General features: G+C 48.4%; 1 pseudogene; it reads left to right on the top strand.

Moving 5' to 3' along the window:
• The first annotated feature begins 492 nt into the window (after window positions 1–492).
• Window positions 493–4,645, top strand: Polr2h-ps1 (polymerase (RNA) II (DNA directed) polypeptide H, pseudogene 1; annotated as a pseudogene).
• Window positions 4,646–17,833: the final 13,188 nt, after the last annotated feature.

The following is a 17,833-nucleotide window of genomic DNA, read 5'->3' as shown; positions in this document are numbered from 1 at the left end:
TCTCCTCACAGCTCTGAGGTCTTTTTAAAGCTGTCTGTCTCCTTGGGAAGCTGTCATGGTCCCAGGCCTGCGGGGGAAGTGGTTGAGATATGGGGGAGGAGGGAGGGGGAGTGTTAACAATGATTCCAGTGACTCAACCAACTGAAGACCCTGCAGTCAAAGTCTCCTGACACCCTTTCCCCCCCACAGCCAGGCTCGAGTGGCAGACATAGGGAGAGAGAAGTACGTACTTGCCAAGGGTACGTGCTCAGGGGTTGCACTGTCCTGGCTGACAGCCTACAGCGAAGTTGGAGCTGGGGCAGGTGGGGCTTGTTTGGGTGCTGATGGTGGAAACAGCTGGCGAAACAGATGAACAAAGATAGCTGGGGGGGAGTGGGGGGAGTGGGAGGAGTGGGGGGAATGGAGTGGGATGGGAGTGAGGGGGAGGGGGACAGCAGCTGGGAAACAGATAAAAAATAGATGGGGGAGTCAGGGAGAATGGGGGTTGGGGGGAGTGGGGGGGCAGCAGCTGGGAAGAACACTCCCAAGGGAGGGCCAGAGCCAGCCTGGCAGGGGACAGGACACCACTTCTGGCCTCAGGTGCTTTATAGAGTAGCCAGCGATGTGGCGCTCAGGAAGCTTTTACCCGATGGCTCTAAGTTGCTGAATGTAGCCCTGCTGGCTCAGCGCCTCCCGCTGTGTGTCCTTGAGCAGGCTACATACTCTCTGAGCCACAATGACTTTATTTAGAATAGCTGGATCTGTATCTAGACGAGAGAGCATGAACATTTTAATGTGTATAATACATGTTCTCACGAGCGACCTGGCTCCCGGTACAGAGCCCGTGTTCAGTAAGCATTAGTCACCCACGGGACAGCTACCACAGGCCTGGTGGTCCTCATGCCTGCTGCCTGTGCCTTTGTGTGACCCTCTACCCCCGAGTGACTCACTTCTAAAGGATAAGCAGCCAAGCTGACAGAACACAACTGGCCACTAGCAGTGGGCTGGCCTTACCCTCTCCTTGCTGCCCATTTATTCTGCCCCTTGGGCTCGCTTGCTCTGAGAACACTAGCTAACAGGTTCTGAGATAATTGCACAGGGGTGTGTTGGCCCACAGATGCCTGCACCCCAGGATGGCTGTGACTGAGGCCCAACAGAAAAATCATAAAATTGAGTTAAAACATTTTAAGATTTTTTTGTTTGTTTTTTTTTTTTGCTTGCTTGCTTGTTTGTAATTCAGTTGCAGGGCTCTGGGTGATGATGTCTCTGAGAAAACACAGAAGGTTGGATGTCCCTTCTAGGACCGTTCATGAGGTTGGAGCCACCACTGACCTTGAGGAACTGGCCATGTGCACACAAGCTTGGAGGAAGAACTTTCCACAACGTCTTTGAGATGACCTGGGGCAGATGATCGTTAAAGTACTGTGCTCTCAGATTCTTGCCCACCCAAAGTCATGTGACACAAACAATGTGTCTCATGGCTTTGGAATGACAGCAAGGTGGCTGGAGATCTAACTGGGACTGGAACTCCACCCTTCACTTCCTGTCCAGCTCCCTGCTGTGCTGTCTAATGCCCCTCCAGCCCTCCTTTCTATTTCTGCCATTTCCTGCATATCGCTTGATGGTGTCGGTGGGTGCTGCTGGCCTAACTCTCTCTGCTCAGCCATTTTGGCAGGCACACACCCTTCCCCTACTGCCGTGGTCTGCGGAGAACACCCCCAAGCCCTCACCCCACACCCACACCCACACCCCCCACTGCTCAAACTCCCAGAGCCTGGGCTCCTCCCCACTGTTCTCTGAGAAATTGAAATGCACAATGGAATCTAACTGCAGATGACTCTCGGTCCTGGAATCTGGTCTCCAATGAAGAGTCAGGACTCAGGCCCTTTCCTGGTCTTCCAGCTAAGCTTGGAGCTTTGAGTGCCAAGACGAAGTGGGTCGCTGGCCAGGTAGAGGGGAAGAAGGCTGGGAAGGAGACCTGAAGTGAACCCAGGGCCAGCTCTACACCCAACAAGCTGGGCCATTTGGAATGGTTCCTGCCTGCCCTGAGCTTCAGGCACAACTTCTTCAGGGGTCTGCTGTAAGAAACTTAAGCAAGGTGAAGTGGAGGGGGTCCTCTTTGGGATTTTTTGGTGTAGGGGGATGGCTTGGCTCCAGGGTTGCTAACCATCCACATCTCCCAGCCTGTGAGGAATAACAGCATTGCCTGTCAGGTTTGTCATTCAGTCTTCTTATGATGTGTGTTTTATGAACCGAGTCCCCAGTCCCTGCGCCCTAAAGTCAGAGAGTGGTGGCCATATGCTGTCCCTCTAAGCTCCTGAGCACTGCCCAGCCTGGCCCTTCACGCCAGTCTTGCTTTGTCACAGTGTTCTCTTGTTTTAAAATAGCAGTTTTCATTTTACCCCGCTGCCCTCTGAGAGTCAGGCCTGATGCAGAGTACAGGGAGTGCAGGCTGTAGATCAGGAGCCTCGTGACATTTAGACCCATTAATCCATCAAGGGAAGCCGTGCTACCTCACAGAGAGACAGACCTGATTCCTCTCCCTGGTGCTGGAGCTCGGGCAGTACCTGCAATATCTCTTGGCAGCCCATGTCCCAGCACCCCAAAAACAGCCCAAAGAGTTTGGTGTCAGGTGCTCTGACCTTTGTCCCCAGTTTTGTGTGTGTGTGTGTGTGCTTTGTTTTTTTTTTTTTTTTTTGTTTTTGTTTTTTGTTTTTTTTTTTTTTTTGTTGGAGTGTGGAGAAGCTGATTGAATTTTGTAAGTGAAATGAGTTGCCATGAGAACACATAGTACCTTCTAGAATGGGAGACGTTGCAAGCTACCTCTAGTCTCCAGCATTTAGCTGTGGGCCTTCTGAGAGGATTCGGCATGGCCATGGAAGGGGTGTGTGTGTATATGTGTGTGTGTGTGTGTGTGTGTGTGTGTGTGTGTGTGTGTGTGTGTGTGAGAGAGAGAGAGAGAGAGAGAGAGAGAGAGAGAGAGAGAGAGAATGAGACTTGGGTGGTTAGCTAGAACACTGTGCACTGTGTAGATAGGTGGGTCTGGGTCAGTAGATGGGTAGATAGGCAAGTGGGTAGATAGTTAAATGAGCGGGTAAATGGATAAATGGTTGGGTGGTTGAATGGGTGGATGGATGGAAGAATGGATGGATGGATGGATGGATGGATGGATGGTGGGTGGGTGGATGGATGGGTGGAGGGTGGGTGGGTGGATGGATGGATGGATGGATGGATGAGGAGGTAAATGAGTAGATGAATAGATTTATAGATGGATGGATTGATAGATGGTTGAATGGGTAGGTTTCTAGTCATTCAGATATGGGTGGGTAAATGAGGAATGGGTGAATGCATCCATAGACGAACGAATGAATGACTTTCTGACCAAAAACCAGACTTTTTTTTCCCAGCACCAATAATGTTTTGTGAGAAAAATAGATGACCTTTGAATTCAGACTGTCCCCACTCTTGCTCTGTGTCCCGTGCAGCAGTGACTCTTTAGACCGTGCCTTTCTGTAGGAGCCCCCTCTGTTCGTTTTGGACTTTGCTTCTCAAGACAGGGTTTCTCCAAGTACCCCTGGAACTTGACTGTAGACCAGGCTGGCTTTGAACTCAGAGATCTGCCTGCGTCTGCCTCCCAAGTGTTGGGGTTAAAGGCATGTGCCGCCACTTTCATAAGCAGTTTTTTCATCCAATTTGAGGGTGGAGAATTACTGTGCCCCAGGATGGACCTGCAGACCACGCTATCTCTCAGGCATCACTGAGCAGCACAGACTGATAACGGCTTATTCCTGAGAGTAGAAAAGGAGCCACCCCACAGTTTCTCAGGTGACGTAAGACTGTAGAGTGGGCTTTTGGGGCGGTCCTCTGTCCTGTCTTCTTTTCTCCACGTGAGTGGGTGCGCGAATCCCCAGTGGTGGCCGCGCGCTCAGCACCTCTGCAGCTCTCGTGCCCTTCACGATGGCGGGCATCCTGTTCGAGGATATTTTCGATGTGAAAGACATTGACCCAGAAGGCAAGAAATTTGACCGAGTATCCCGTCTGCATTGTGAGAGTGAATCTTTCAAGATGGACCTCATCTTAGATGTAAACATTCAGATTTACCCTGTAGACTTAGGTGACAAGTTCCGGTTGGTTATAGCTAGTACTTTGTATGAAGATGGTACCTTGGATGATGGTGAATACAACCCCACAGACGACAGGCCTTCCAGGGCTGACCAGTTTGAGTATGTAATGTATGGGAAAGTGTACAGGATCGAAGGGGACGAGACCTCAACGGAAGCAGCCACACGTCTCTCTGCGTATGTGTCCTATGGCGGCCTCCTCATGAGGCTTCAGGGCGACGCCAACAACCTGCATGGATTTGAGGTGGACTCCCGAGTCTACCTGCTGATGAAGAAGCTGGCGTTCTGAACTTCCGGGAAACCAGCCTTGCCGCTTAGTCACTCGAGCCACGGACATCGGTCAAGCCTGTGCACGAGCTGCTGGTGTTCGCCTGTAGAAGTGATGGTGCTCTGTGTCCTCTGTGGTACATCTTCAGCTTCTCCGAATTCAGTGGAAAACCGACCAGTCTGTAAAAGGCCAAGTGGGAGAGCCTAGCACGAACCTGAAGTTGTATTATTATTATTATTTTTTAATTAAAGTTTACTTTTTCAGAAAAAAAAAAAAAGACTGTAGAGTGCTTGGGAATAAGAAAGTCAGACCAGGGGGCTGGGGATTTAGCTCAGTGGTAGAGCGCTTAACTAGGAAGCGCAAGGCCCTGGGTTCGGTCCCCAGCTCAAAAAAAAAGAACCAAAAAAAAAAAAAAAAAAAAAAAAAAAAGAAAGTCAGACCCGGCTGTTGTGGTTTGCCCTGGAGTTATCTGTATTTTGATGCTAATTCCATTGCCCCTAGGACTGCTGCCAAGTCTTGTGCTCAGGACTCAGATGACTTTGCCAGAACCTTCTCCCCATTGAATTTGTAAAATACAGGTGAGGGGCAGGTACAGGGTAGAAGGAGGCCTGTCCTTGGATGCGAAGGAAGGATGGGCAGGAGAGAAGTTTGAAGGAAGAGGAAGAGACTGGAATGGAAAGGAGGAAGAGACAGGAGGGAGAGGGAGAGAAGCCGTGGCAGGACAATATGGCAGGTGACATTAAGATTCCACACTGTACCTTTACAGGTTGTTATAAATGTTTTTAAGGGATGGATGTGTATTGGACTTTGTATGTTTAGGTGGGCAATTATATCTTATCAATTGGACCTATGGTTATTGTGTTGTGTGTTCTTTCCTGTGTAGATTTAAGTGTAATGGAGTGTGGGGCGGCTGGTCTGGGCTGCCACGGAATTGGATTGTGTGCCTCTGGCATGATATCCAGCAGATATCTTGGGGCACTGCGGTGCCGGACCTAGTGGGGATAAAAGATACTTTTTTATTTTTTATATTTTTCAACAACACAGGACAGCCAGGGCCTGTATATGTATTCAGCATAACAAGCCATAGGAAGGCTGGGGCCCATAAGGGCACCTACCATTCCTGCTGCCAACCAGTCCTGCCTTTCACCTTTCAGCTGGGCTCCAGGCTGCAGCTTTGCCTATAGACCTGATTCTCCTGCAACATCGGAAACAGTTTCTTTTCTGGGTTGGTGGATGACTGAATGGGAGGGGACACAGCTGCTGGGTGTGTAGGTGAGTGAGTGGAATAATGGGTGTTGGTGGGTGGTTTTGAGTTTATTATCTTATCAATACTGACTCATGTGCATTTCTCTTAGCCCACTTCTGGAACCTCTTGAACTCTTCTGTAGTGTCATTAACTTACATTCATTCTATAACTCATATCCACACTACACCCACACACATAACACACATAAATATACACACCACACTCATACACACATACAAATACACACATAAATGCACACACTACACATACCACACACATAAATACACACACCACACATACAACACACATGCAGTATACCATACAAATACACAAATGTGCCACATACCACACATACATATACACCACACACATACACCACATTACACATACATACACATAAATACACATATACAGCACACAACATACACACCACATACACACACATAAATACATATACACCGTGAATCGCATGCACCACACATATATACCACACACATCATGTATATATACTCACATACAACATACATAAATACATACCACACATATCACCTACACATAAGTACACATACCACACACATACATGCACACACCACACACACAATACACACACAGATAAATACACATGTAACACACATATATACACCACATATTCACATGCATACATACACCACCCACAAACACACATAGCACACTTACATACATACATATACACATAAACACATAAATAAGCATACACCACATACACACATAGATAAACATACACCACATACATACAAACATAAATACACACACCACACAGACATACATACAAGTAAGAGGACCTTCATTCACCTTGGCCAGGCTACCAATATAGGCAGGATTACCTGTCAAGGCGCAATCTTTGAAACCACTGGATTTTTGAACTTATCGTTCATTACTCAATAAACTCTGATATTTTGGGACGATGCACAGTGTTTGTCTGGAGTACTTCCATGGCTCATTCACAACACTTGACACCAATCCTGTGTAGACACAGGCCGACAACAGGAAATTGTATATAAAGGACTGTGCTTCTTTAGCACCTGAGGACGCTTCTAGTATAACTCATTGTTTCTCAGACCACTGAACAGGTGTTCTGTGAACAACACTTCAGAGCTCTACAGCCAAGATTCAGAACCTCAGAGGCTCCCACAAAGGTATCCTCTGGATGGGACCGGACAGTCATGGAGCCTCTCTCATGGTGGACATTGTACCAAACACAGGATTGTGAGCTTGCTCACTACAGTGATGGCCACCAGAGCCTCCTCCTCGGTCAAAATGAGTTATGGGCACATAGAGCCCACAGAAGTGATTTCAATGAAGTCACCAAACCACAGCACAGGAAGTTCACAGTCCCTCAAAACGCAGGTTGGAAAGACAGGAGTTTGGGGTCAACCTCAAACACTAGTCTGTTGGGACACATGCCTGCACCTTTAGAGCTAATCCCATAGCCTGAACCAGACCATGGTTCCTCACAGCTCCCTCTGAGACTGAGAATTAGGAAGCAGTCTTTGCTGAGACTTAGCAGTTGCCTACGTATGATACCTGGCTTCTCCGTGTCCCCAGTCACAAGTACTATGCTGAAATAAATCACAGGGTACAAACCCTTCCCACTACCCTAAAAGACTATGGAAAGTCAGATCTTCTGGGCATAGTGGCACACCCCTGCCTCTAATTCCAGCACCTGGGAGGCAAAAGCAGATGGATCTCTGAGATTCAGGTCAGCCTGGTCTATGGAACAAGTTCCCGGACAGCCACGGCTGTCCTCAAGATCTGCCTGCCCCTCACAAGCTACTAAAGGGAAGCATCATCATTTTCAGATTCTCCATATGTTATGAGGTTCCTGTCTAATGTTCTTCTTCCTGTCTTGAGGCCCTGATGCTATAGATGGCTTCACTCCTGAAGGGAACATGTGTACGTGTGTGCATGCATGTGTGTGTGTGTGTGTGTGCGCGCACACACGCGCACATACACTGTCTTGAACACCTCAGAGTGGAGAGATTCAAGAAGCCAGTTTTTCCTTTGATGATAAATCACAGGAGAGCAAGGAGTCTGCAGGACTAGGAGAGACAGGAAGGGTATGGAGGCCCCCAGGATACATGATGGAACCTTTGTATAAACAGCCACATGCAGTGACCAACTAAGGTGGGAGAGATCTGAGGTTAAGACCTGGTAACTTGACAACACCAGGAAAGACACAGAGATTCTTTGCCTCTCTCTTCTGTTTTTTTTTTTTTTTTTTTTTTTTCTTTTTTTCGGAGCTGGGGACCGAACCCAGGGCCTTGTGCTTGCTAGGCAAGCGCTCTACCACTGAGCTAAATCCCCAACCCCTCTCTTCTGTTTTCTTGTGATGTCTTCTCTCCCATCTGGAGGGAGGAGCTTAAACTAGGCTCCTGTGAAGTGGAAACTTAAGGGTTCTTTGGTAAGTCAGTTGAATGGTGTTTTGCTGAGGCAAACATGTAAAGGAACGCTTCATTAAAATGATCACGTATGTGAAAGGCTAAGGCAGATTCGTGAAGGAACGTTTTGCTGAAGCAGACACAGGAGAGAACATTCTGCTAAGGCAAGCGCGTGAAAGGACACATGATGAAAGATTCTTTGCTAACGACAACATGCATGTATTGGTCTGCCTTACATTGCAAGTTGAGCTGCATTTGTCGGGACTCCATAGAGAGAAATGCACCAAAAAATTTTTGGTACTGTACTGCAGTTTCTTGCTGCTTTTGAGGACTCAGGCTGGTTGGATACATGTGCTGAGGCAAGGCGTGTGGAGGACATGTGATGTTTGAAGGATATAAGGACTCCACTGAGTGACAGAGACAGAACGTGGCTTGCTGGGACAGCTAGCTGTGCAACACTTGTGGGTCTCGAGTCTTTGCTGATCTTCACTTCCCTAAGAGAGACACAGACGGGAACTTCTGGTGTCCCTCTGAGTCCCTCCTGCTGACTTGAGTGGAGGCTGAGGCCTGGCTGTCTCTGCTAGGTTGTGCTACCACTGTTGCCAACCAGACTCTACTGAACTAGACTGCTGGTGTATCCATGAGGTGTTCGCAAGTGGATTGAGCTGCTGCTCCCTGCTGACCTGTGAACTGAACTGCCGATTTCCAGACTACGCAGACGGGAGTTGCTCCTAAGAACCTGTCTAAACAGGTCCACTCCCCCCCCCCCACATCCTTTCTTTTCCACTACCTCTGGTGGGTGGTGGGCTGCAAGGGAGGTTAGAATGTCTAAGAACCATCATTAAAAATGAAGCAGAGCCAAGGGCTGGAGAGATGGCTCAGCGGTTAAGAGCACTGACTGCCCTTCCAGAGGTCCTGAGTTCAAATCCCAGCAACCACATGGTGGCTCACAACCATCTGTAATGGGATCCGACGCCCTCTTCTGGTGTGTCTGAAGACAGCGACTCATATATAATAAATAAATAAATCTTAAAAAAAAAAAGGATTCGGGCTGGAGAGATGGCTCAGTGGTTAAGAGTTCTGACTGCTCTTCCAGAGGTCCTGAGTTCAAGTCCCAGCAACCACATGATGGCTCACAACCATCTGTAATGGGATCTGTGTGTGTAATTGTATACAAAAAAATAAATAAATCTTTAAAAAAAAAAAGGATTCAAAAAAATTAAAGTTACACTCATGGGTCTCCGTCCCCCTGTCCCTCCCACTCTGGTCCAGCAACGTGACTAGTGCCTGCAGACACTATGAATGCCTGCTTCTCTTGGGTGCGTTTAGAGTGCAGAACCAACTCTGGACCCAATTGGACTTCTGGCCTAGTTCTCTACTTCCCTTTTACCTCTGGGCATAGCAAGGTGCCATCTTGGACTTTGCCTCACAGCCGTGACACTGAAGCAGAATAATATCACAGTAGCCAACTCTAAAATGACAGTAATGAGCCCCTGACCTGGGACCTGGGACCTGGTAGCTTCAGCTGAGGACACCTCCTCCTCCCCCTCATCCATGGAACAATGACAGTCTGAGCTATCTCTTTTAGCGGATCTCTGAAGATGCTGGGCTATACTGCAAGCAGAGAGTTGATTAAAGAGGAGACTCCATGGTGGAAGAGGGTGCAGGCATTTGGGGGTCACCCATGGTCCAGTAACATCTTCCCTGTGCTCTGTTAGCAAACCCAAAACTTGGGTTTCCCTAAGTTGGACTTTAGTGAAATCAGGCTTTGGCTTGTCACTGGTGCCCATCTTGGGTGACAGGATTTTCCCCCCTGTGTCTCCTATAGGCAAGTTAATGCAGCTCCTGGGAAGGGATGGGAAGAGATTGCCAGAGACACACAAGCTCACCCTCAGAGCGCAGCTGCCCTGCATGCCAGCAGACGCCCCTGCAGGGCTCGCAGGGGGCAGGAATGAGGGGACACAGTGGCAGTTTGTTATACATGACAGCTCTCTGAAAAGGGCACAGCATTTACTTTAGCAAGTCTGAGATAGGACCAGTGAGCTGCCTGCTGTGGGTAAATACCAAGGGTTAAAAGGCAGGTCCTGCGTCATCACCCTTTAGAAAGGACAGGAGCGGGGGCCAGCAGGGACTTGGCGGCATTCAGAATTAAGATCTGAATATCTCAGCCCTACACCTCAGGGATGCGATGGTCCAACTCTATTTTAGCATCATAAAGTTCCCGGGAGCTGGACCCAAATAATCTCCCATCATTACGGAATTTCAATTTCTGGGCCTGTTTCCAAGTCTGCTATTAAGGCTGTTCATCAGAAGAAGTAGCTTCGGCCAGTGCCAGAGACTGACCCTCGGCAGAGGCAGACTTGAATTCCTGAGAGGCCCCCTGGAGTTCAGAACCCTCCTTGTCCTCTGCAGGATTCTTTCTCAAAGCTCCTGATGTTTAACCTCAGCCAGGTCCAGAAGCCACCCTGAACATAAGGTCATAATTCAGTCCTGGCTCTCTGGCCTCTTCCTTTTGGTGGAGTCCCCCTGCACTCACCAAGGGTCATTCAGGAATAGGGTGGGGTCTTTTCTTTGGTTGTGACATGCCTGTGGACACCGCTGAGGAGGTGTGCTGAATGTGCCCCTGTGACGGTTAATTTGGTGTCAACTTATCCAAGCCATGATGCCCAGCTGTTTGGCCAAGCATTTGTCTGTTTCCTTGATGTGTTTTTTTAAAGATGAGATTCGAATTTATTACCTCAGTGCCTGCCTAGAAGAGCAGCTCACATGGATGGGCCCTATCCCAGCAGATGAAGGCCTGGGATAAAAACTGAGGAATTACATATGGTGGCTATCTTAGTCAGGGTTTCTATTCCTACACAAAACATCATGACCAAGAAGCAAGTTGGGGAGGGAATGGTTTATTCAGCTTACACTTCCACATTGCTGATCCTTACCAAAGGAAGTCAGGACAAGAATTCACCCAGGATAGGAACTTGAAGGCAGGAGCTGATGCAGAGGCCATGGAGGGATGTTACTTACTGGCTTGCTTCCCCTGGCTTGATCAGCCTGCTCTCTTACAGAACCCAAGACCACTAGCCCAGGGATGGGACCACCCACAATGGGCTGGGTCCTTCTCCCTTGATCACTAATTAAGAAAATGCCTTATAGCTGGATCTCATGGAGGCATTTCCTCAAGGGAGGCTCCTTTCTCTGTGATAACTCCAGCTTGTGTCAAGTGGACACACAAAACCAGCCAGTAAAGTGGCACACACCTTTGATCACAGCACTCCTGCCTGAGGCAACGGGGGAGGGGGGGAGTAAAGGTGGGCAGATCTTTGTAAACTCTGGCTAGCCTAGTCTACATAGGGTTTCTGGGCAGCCAGGGCTACACAGCAAGGTCCTGTTTCAAAGATAAGTAAATAAATAACATGAAACAAAGAAACTGTTGAGTTTCTTTGCGTTGGCCGACAACGGCTGGGCTTGGGGGCCTACCCTTAAGAGTGATTTGTTTCCCCAGTGAGACTCCCTTGAAGAAAACTAAAATTTTCGTTTTTGCAAATGGCTATTGTCTCAGGGTTTTACTACTGTGAACAGACACCATGACCAAGGCAACTCTTATAAAGGACAACATTTAACTGGGGCTGGCTTACAGGTTCAGAGGTTCAGTCCATTATCAAGGCGGGAGCATGGCAGCATCCAGGCAGGCATGGTGCAGGAGCTGAGAGTTCTACATCTTCACCTGAAGTCCGCTAGCAGAACACTCACTTCCTGGCAGCTAGGACTAGGGGTATTTAAGCCCACTCCCACAGTGTCACACCTACTCCAACAAGGCCACACCTTCTAATAGTGCCAATTCCTGACCCAAGCATTTTCAAACTATCACTGGAGATTAGGGATGGGGGCATGTGCCCATCCTCTCCTTCCTGCTCTAGAACCCCATTGGGTGCAGACTTGTGCAGACAGACCCTGTGCATGCTGCCTCAGTTTCTGTGAGTGTGCAGGCTCCGTTGTGCCTAGAAGGCTTTGCTTCCCAGATGTCCTTCATCCTCTTTCTGCTTCCTCTTCCTCAGCCCTGAGGGGAGGGATTTGATGGAGACATCCCTTTGAGGGCTGAGCATTCTAAGGTCTCACTCTGCATGCTGTCTGGCTGTAGGTCTCCTTATTTTTTCCCATCTGCTGCAGGAGGAAGCGTCTCATGGTGGCTGAGCAAGCCACTGAGCAATGAACAGAGCAGAATGTCATTAGGAGCCATTTTGTTGCTAAGTTCTTTCAGCAACACATTAGTATTTGGTTTCTCCCCTAGTTCCCTGTCCTACAGAGTCTTACCCTCTCAGCCACCAAAGCAGCCCTGGTTGGTTGGGGCTTTTGTTTATGGAATAGGCTTTAACTCAAACCTGACATTGGTTGATTGTTCCCATAGCCTTTGTGCCACTTGTACACCAGTGCATACTGCAGGCCCCTCCTGCAGAGAGAGGGGTTTAGAGCTGGGCTGGTGTTACTTTGGTCCTTTGGTAGCGTGCAGAGTGCCTTTTAGCACCATTTAGTCCACTGGTGTGAAGGCTCTAATTAGGCACCAGCTTGACTTCTTCACCTTCAATGAGTCGTTTAGTACTGTCCTCACCAATAGGGCCTAACCGTCAGTGTGTGGAGAGCCATCAACAGCTTTGGCTTACAATCGCCAAAAACAAGGTCTCTTTATGTGGTTCTAGCTGTCCTGGAGCTCTCTATACAGACCAGGTTGACCTTGAACTCACAGAGAGCCGCCTGCTTCTAGCTCTCAAGGGCTAGGATTAAGAGCTCCCATTCCTATGCCTGGCTACTAATAATTAAAATAAATAAATAAATAAATAAATAAATAAATAAATAAATAAATAAGGACGAGCCCGGAGAGGTGGAGCACGTCTTTGATCCCAGCACTCGGAAGGCAGAGGCAGGCAGATCTCCGAGAGTTCAAGGCCAGCCTGGTCCAGAAAGTGAGTTCCAGGACATCCAGGACTGTTACACAGAGAAACTCTGTCTTGAAAACCAAATTAATTAATCAATCAGTTAATTAACGAATTAATTAAAATAAAGAGTCAAGACCCAGATTCCTATAGGAAGGAGAAATCAGATGCCTTTGGTCTCACGGCATTTGCTCCTGAAAATTCCAGACTTGCTGGTCCCACCACCAGGTGAACCGGCTGCCCAAATCGGCAACTGCACTACATCTGTCTGTCTGTCTGTCTCTCTTCCTCCTCCTCTTTCTCTCTTTCTGCCTCTCTCCTCTATCCAGAACCCTGACTGACGAATGCCACCAGGGCCCCAGAGAGCCACCAATGTAACCAAATAGCTTTTGTTTCTGCCTCTAAGATGGTCAGCTGGGCACACGGCAGATACCTTTAATCCTGGCCCTTGGCAGGCAGAATCAGGAAAACTGAGACTATCAAGTCATTCTCAGCTACATAGCAAGCTCGCATATGGGATGCCTGGCTCAGAAACAACAGCAGAGCCAAGGTGCAAACTGGACACTGGAGCAGAGCAGACTGGGGGTGCCAAGCACTCGCTGACCACCAGTGCTCCATTCTCAGAACACACTGCACAAAGTTGCCCTCTGCCCCTTACATGCATGGCATGGCACGAATGCATCCAGCTACATCACGCATGCACGCACGCATGCACGCACGCACATGAGCAGCGATGATGGAATTCAAACAGCATAAACAAAATGAAGAGGGAAATGCAGAGCTTAGGGGATAAGTCAGTCAGTGAAGGGCTGAGTTCAGAAGCTGTATTAAAAGAAAACAAAAACCGACCAAACACACACATAGAAAACAGGGGTAGTAGCACATGCTATAATCCTTCTACTAGGGAGACAGAAACAGGAGGCTCCTTGGAGCTCACTGATCAGTTGGGTGTTGAACTCCAGACGAGAGACCCTGTCTCAAAATAATAATTAATAATAATAATTTTTTTTTGTTCTTTTTTTTTTTTTTTGGTTCTTTTTTTCTTTTTTTTTTTTTTTTTTTCCGGAGCTGGGGACCGAACCCAGGGCCTTGCGCTTCCTAGGTAAGCGCTCTACCACTGAGCTAAATCCTCAGCCCCTTTTTTTTTTTTTTGGTTCTTTTTTTTTTTTTTTTTTTTTTTTTTTTTTCGGAGCTGGGGACCGAACCCAGGGCCTTGCGCTTCCTAGGTAAGCGCTCTACCGCTGAGCTAAATCCCCAGCCAATAATAATAATTTTTAAAAAGGGGATAGTGCCTGAGGAACCTCCAATACTCAGGTGCATGTGCATGCACAGTGAGTACAGAGAGAGAGAGAGACAGAGACAGAGACAGAGACAGAGACAGAGACAGAGACAGAGAATGAAGAGTCAGAGTGAAGGACACCCTCCATTCAGACACTTCTGTTTAGCCCATTGAGGTAGCATTTGAGAGGAAACCTGACTTGAAGAATGGTGCAGACTCTGTCAGGTCACTTGCCCCTGTCAGGGCTGGGCACCTGGCCTCCTGCCCAGGCCTCCAAGGTGCCAATGGTACCTCCACAAATAGCTCCCTCACCACCCCTGCTCCCTGGACTCTGACAGGGGGAGGCTCAGACTCTGCTCATGTGAATGCTGTTCATTCCCAGCAACTACCAGACTTATGGGCTTGGTAGGTCCCATGGTGGACTGTGGTCTGTGTTTCTCGTCAAATGGTCTTGGACACTGTGTTTGCTCTGAAACTTCAGTGAGCTACGTTTGCTCAGCAGGGTGTGATGAACTGAGCAGAGTTCAGAGGGAAAGAAGAATGTACGATTCTTCCTCCAGGCTGGCTGTGAAGCTCCTTGGGCTGTCCCTGGTCAGGTGCCCGCTGGAGGGAGAGTGTTAAGAGCTGGCCTTGTGTTTACAGAGCCCACTCTCCTGGGTGCCGCTAGCCTTGAATGCCAGAGGAAGTTAATGGTCTTAATTAAATCACATGCATCAGGATTTTTCCACTGCAACCACCCCCTCCCTTCCTGACATACAAAGGACCCCAAGATGGCACCAGGCCTATTTAAGCCATTTAAAAGACAAAAGAGAGCCAGGTGTGATCATGTGTGTGTGTGTGTGTGTGTGTGTGTGTGTGTGTGTATGCCTGTAATCCAGCACTTGGACTGTGGAAGCAGGAGACGACTCTGGAGCTCAAGGTCATGGACTTTGCCTCAAACTTGAGGGGTGGAGTCCTGGAAAGAGGGCTGAGTGGTTAAGAGCTTGCACTGCACTTGCAGAGGACCTGACAACAGTCACATTGGAGGCCAGAATCCTCGGGGACTGGAATCACAGATGGTTGTGAGCCACCATGAAGGGCTCTTAACCACTGAGCCAACTCCCAGCCCAAAATTTAAAAGACAAAAACAAGTCGGATGGTGGTGGTGTGAATTTTTAATGCCAGCACTCAGGAGGCAGAGGTGGGAGGATCTCTGAGTTCAAGGCCAGCCTGGTCTACACAGCAAGTTCTAGGATAACCAGGGATACACAGAAAGGTCCCATCTCTAAAGAAACAAAAACAATAACAAATGAACCAGAGAGAGAAAGAGAGAGAGAGAGAGAGAGAGAGAGAGAGAGAGAAGCAAAGCAGACTGGGCTGGGTGTGGCAGTATGTAAGTGTAGTAACTATAACCCCAGCATTGTGGTGACAGGAGCTTGAGGGGGTGGCCAGCCAGTTTAGCTTACTCAGTGATTCCAGGCTCAGTGAGAGACTCTGTCCTCAAGAGATAAGGTAGCAGGCCATTGAGGGAGACATCTGGTTCCAGGTTTAGCCAACATGCTGAATGCACACAGAGGCAGAGGTGGGTGGGGAGTAACCAGGCATTGTGGTGCATACCTGTAATCCCAGCTCTCAGAGGCTGAGGCAGGAAGACTGTGAGTTCAAGGCCAGCCAGAGCTACACTGAGCAGATAGATGACAGAATAAAGTCAAGAAGGCCATTATGTGTACTTTACATAGGCCTGGGGGACTGGATGATTGCTAAAGTAATTGTGAATAGAAGCCAACCAAGAAGAGCAGGAGGAGGCCTTAACCTGTTTAGTTTTGTTTGACCTTGTATGTGTGCTGGGAGTCAGGCTTGGCTCCTCCCCATGGTCAGGACTTTACTAAGTCATTTCCCCCAGCTTGCTATTCCCTCTCTCTCTCTCTCACCCTTTCACTACCTCCCTTCTTGGTTTTTAACAAAATCTCATCATTTGATTTTAGCAAGAAAGGAGGCTGGAGAGATGGCTCAGAGGTTAAGAGCACTGACCGCTCTTCCAGAGGTCCTGAGGTTCCAGAGGTTCAATTCCCAGCAAACCACATGGTGGCTCACAACCATCTGTAATGGGGATCCGATGCCCTCTTCTGGTGTGTCTGAAGACAGCGACAATGTACTCATATAAACAAAATAAGTAAATTCTTTAAAAAAAAACAACAAAAAAACCAGAACCAAGTGATTTTACCAAGGAAGACTCTGGAGCCAGAAGCTGGAGTGAAAGTCCTGCTAACACAGAAAGGCAGAGAAGGCATCCAGCTGTCCTTCCTCCTCAGCAGTTGATGTCCCAGAAGCAATGCCCCTCTCTCAAAAACACTCCTTCAAACTGAGCATCCCTCCTTTCTCCTTCCTGCACATCTCTCTACCCATCCCGACTCCCCCTCACTCGCTAAGGTTTTTTTCCTTAGTAATCCTATGTTCCCTTCTTGTCAACTGGTTGCTTGCTCCACCTCTTTTTTTTTTTTTTTTTTTCGGAGCTGGGGACCGAACTCAGGGCCTTGCGCTTGCTAGGCAAGCGCTCTACCACTGAGCTAAATCCCCAACCCCTTAAAGTTTTTTTTTAAAGACTCATTTTATTATATAATATAAGTAGACTGTAGCTGTCTTCATGCACACCAGAAAAGAGCATCAGATCCCATTACAGATGGTTGTGAGCCGCCATGTGGTTGCTGAGAGTTGAACTCAGGACCTCTGGAAGGGCAGTCAGCGCTCTTAACCACTGAGCCATCTCTCCAGCCCCTCGGTTCTTAGGATCTGCACTCAGGTCTTCATGTTTCCATGGCAACCCCAGAGCCACCTCTCCAACCCATCAGCCTCAAACTTTGAGGACTCCGGAGGACCTCTTGTGATGCAGTCATAGGGTATTTGTCCTTTGGAGTCTGACCCAGGTCACTGTCATTCTGCAGGTCTCAGGGTAAATCCACATGTGGAGGAGGTAGGTGACCTCCACATGGGGCGGCTCATGCCAGAGTTGTCATTCCATCTTCAGGCTGGATAACTTTCCATGATATGGCCAGACCACACTCGGTTTATCTACTCATTAAGTCCTCATAGTTGTATGGCTTCTATTGTGGTTTTCCCAGTGGTATTTCGGAGCCTGAGGGCCTCGAGGTGTGTACATACCCTCTGAACAGTTGCTTCTCATTTCAGAGTCTCCCTGAGCTGTCAGAGCCTTTACCTCAGTAGTGGCAGAGAATATCAATACATGGTCTTACCTAGCCCCCCCCTTCTCCCCCACCCCTCCATCCCCCACCTTGCTTGTGAAGGAGGACACTGAGGTAGGGACAGGAGAGGCTTTTGTGTTGTTTTACTTTTTTGTTTTGTTTCGTTTTTGAGACAAGGTTTTTCAGTGTAGCCTTGGCTGTCCTGGAACTTTGTAGACCAGGCTCTACTTGAACTCACAGAGATCTGCCTGTCTCTGCCTCCTGAGTGCTGGGATTGAAGGTTTGAGGGTAGAAATCTTTTTTTTTTTTTTTTTTTCCGGAGCTGGAGACCGAACCCAGGGCCTTGTGCTTGCTAGGCAAGCGCTCTACCACTGAGCTAAATCCTCAACCCCTGAGGGTAGAAATCCTATAACTCACCA

Source organism: Rattus norvegicus, chromosome 10 (assembly GCF_036323735.1).
Source record: "Rattus norvegicus strain BN/NHsdMcwi chromosome 10, GRCr8, whole genome shotgun sequence".
Lineage (NCBI taxonomy): Eukaryota > Metazoa > Chordata > Mammalia > Rodentia > Muridae > Rattus > Rattus norvegicus.
The sequence above is the reverse complement of the archived record's forward strand: the minus strand, read 5'-3'. Positions and strand labels throughout refer to the sequence as shown.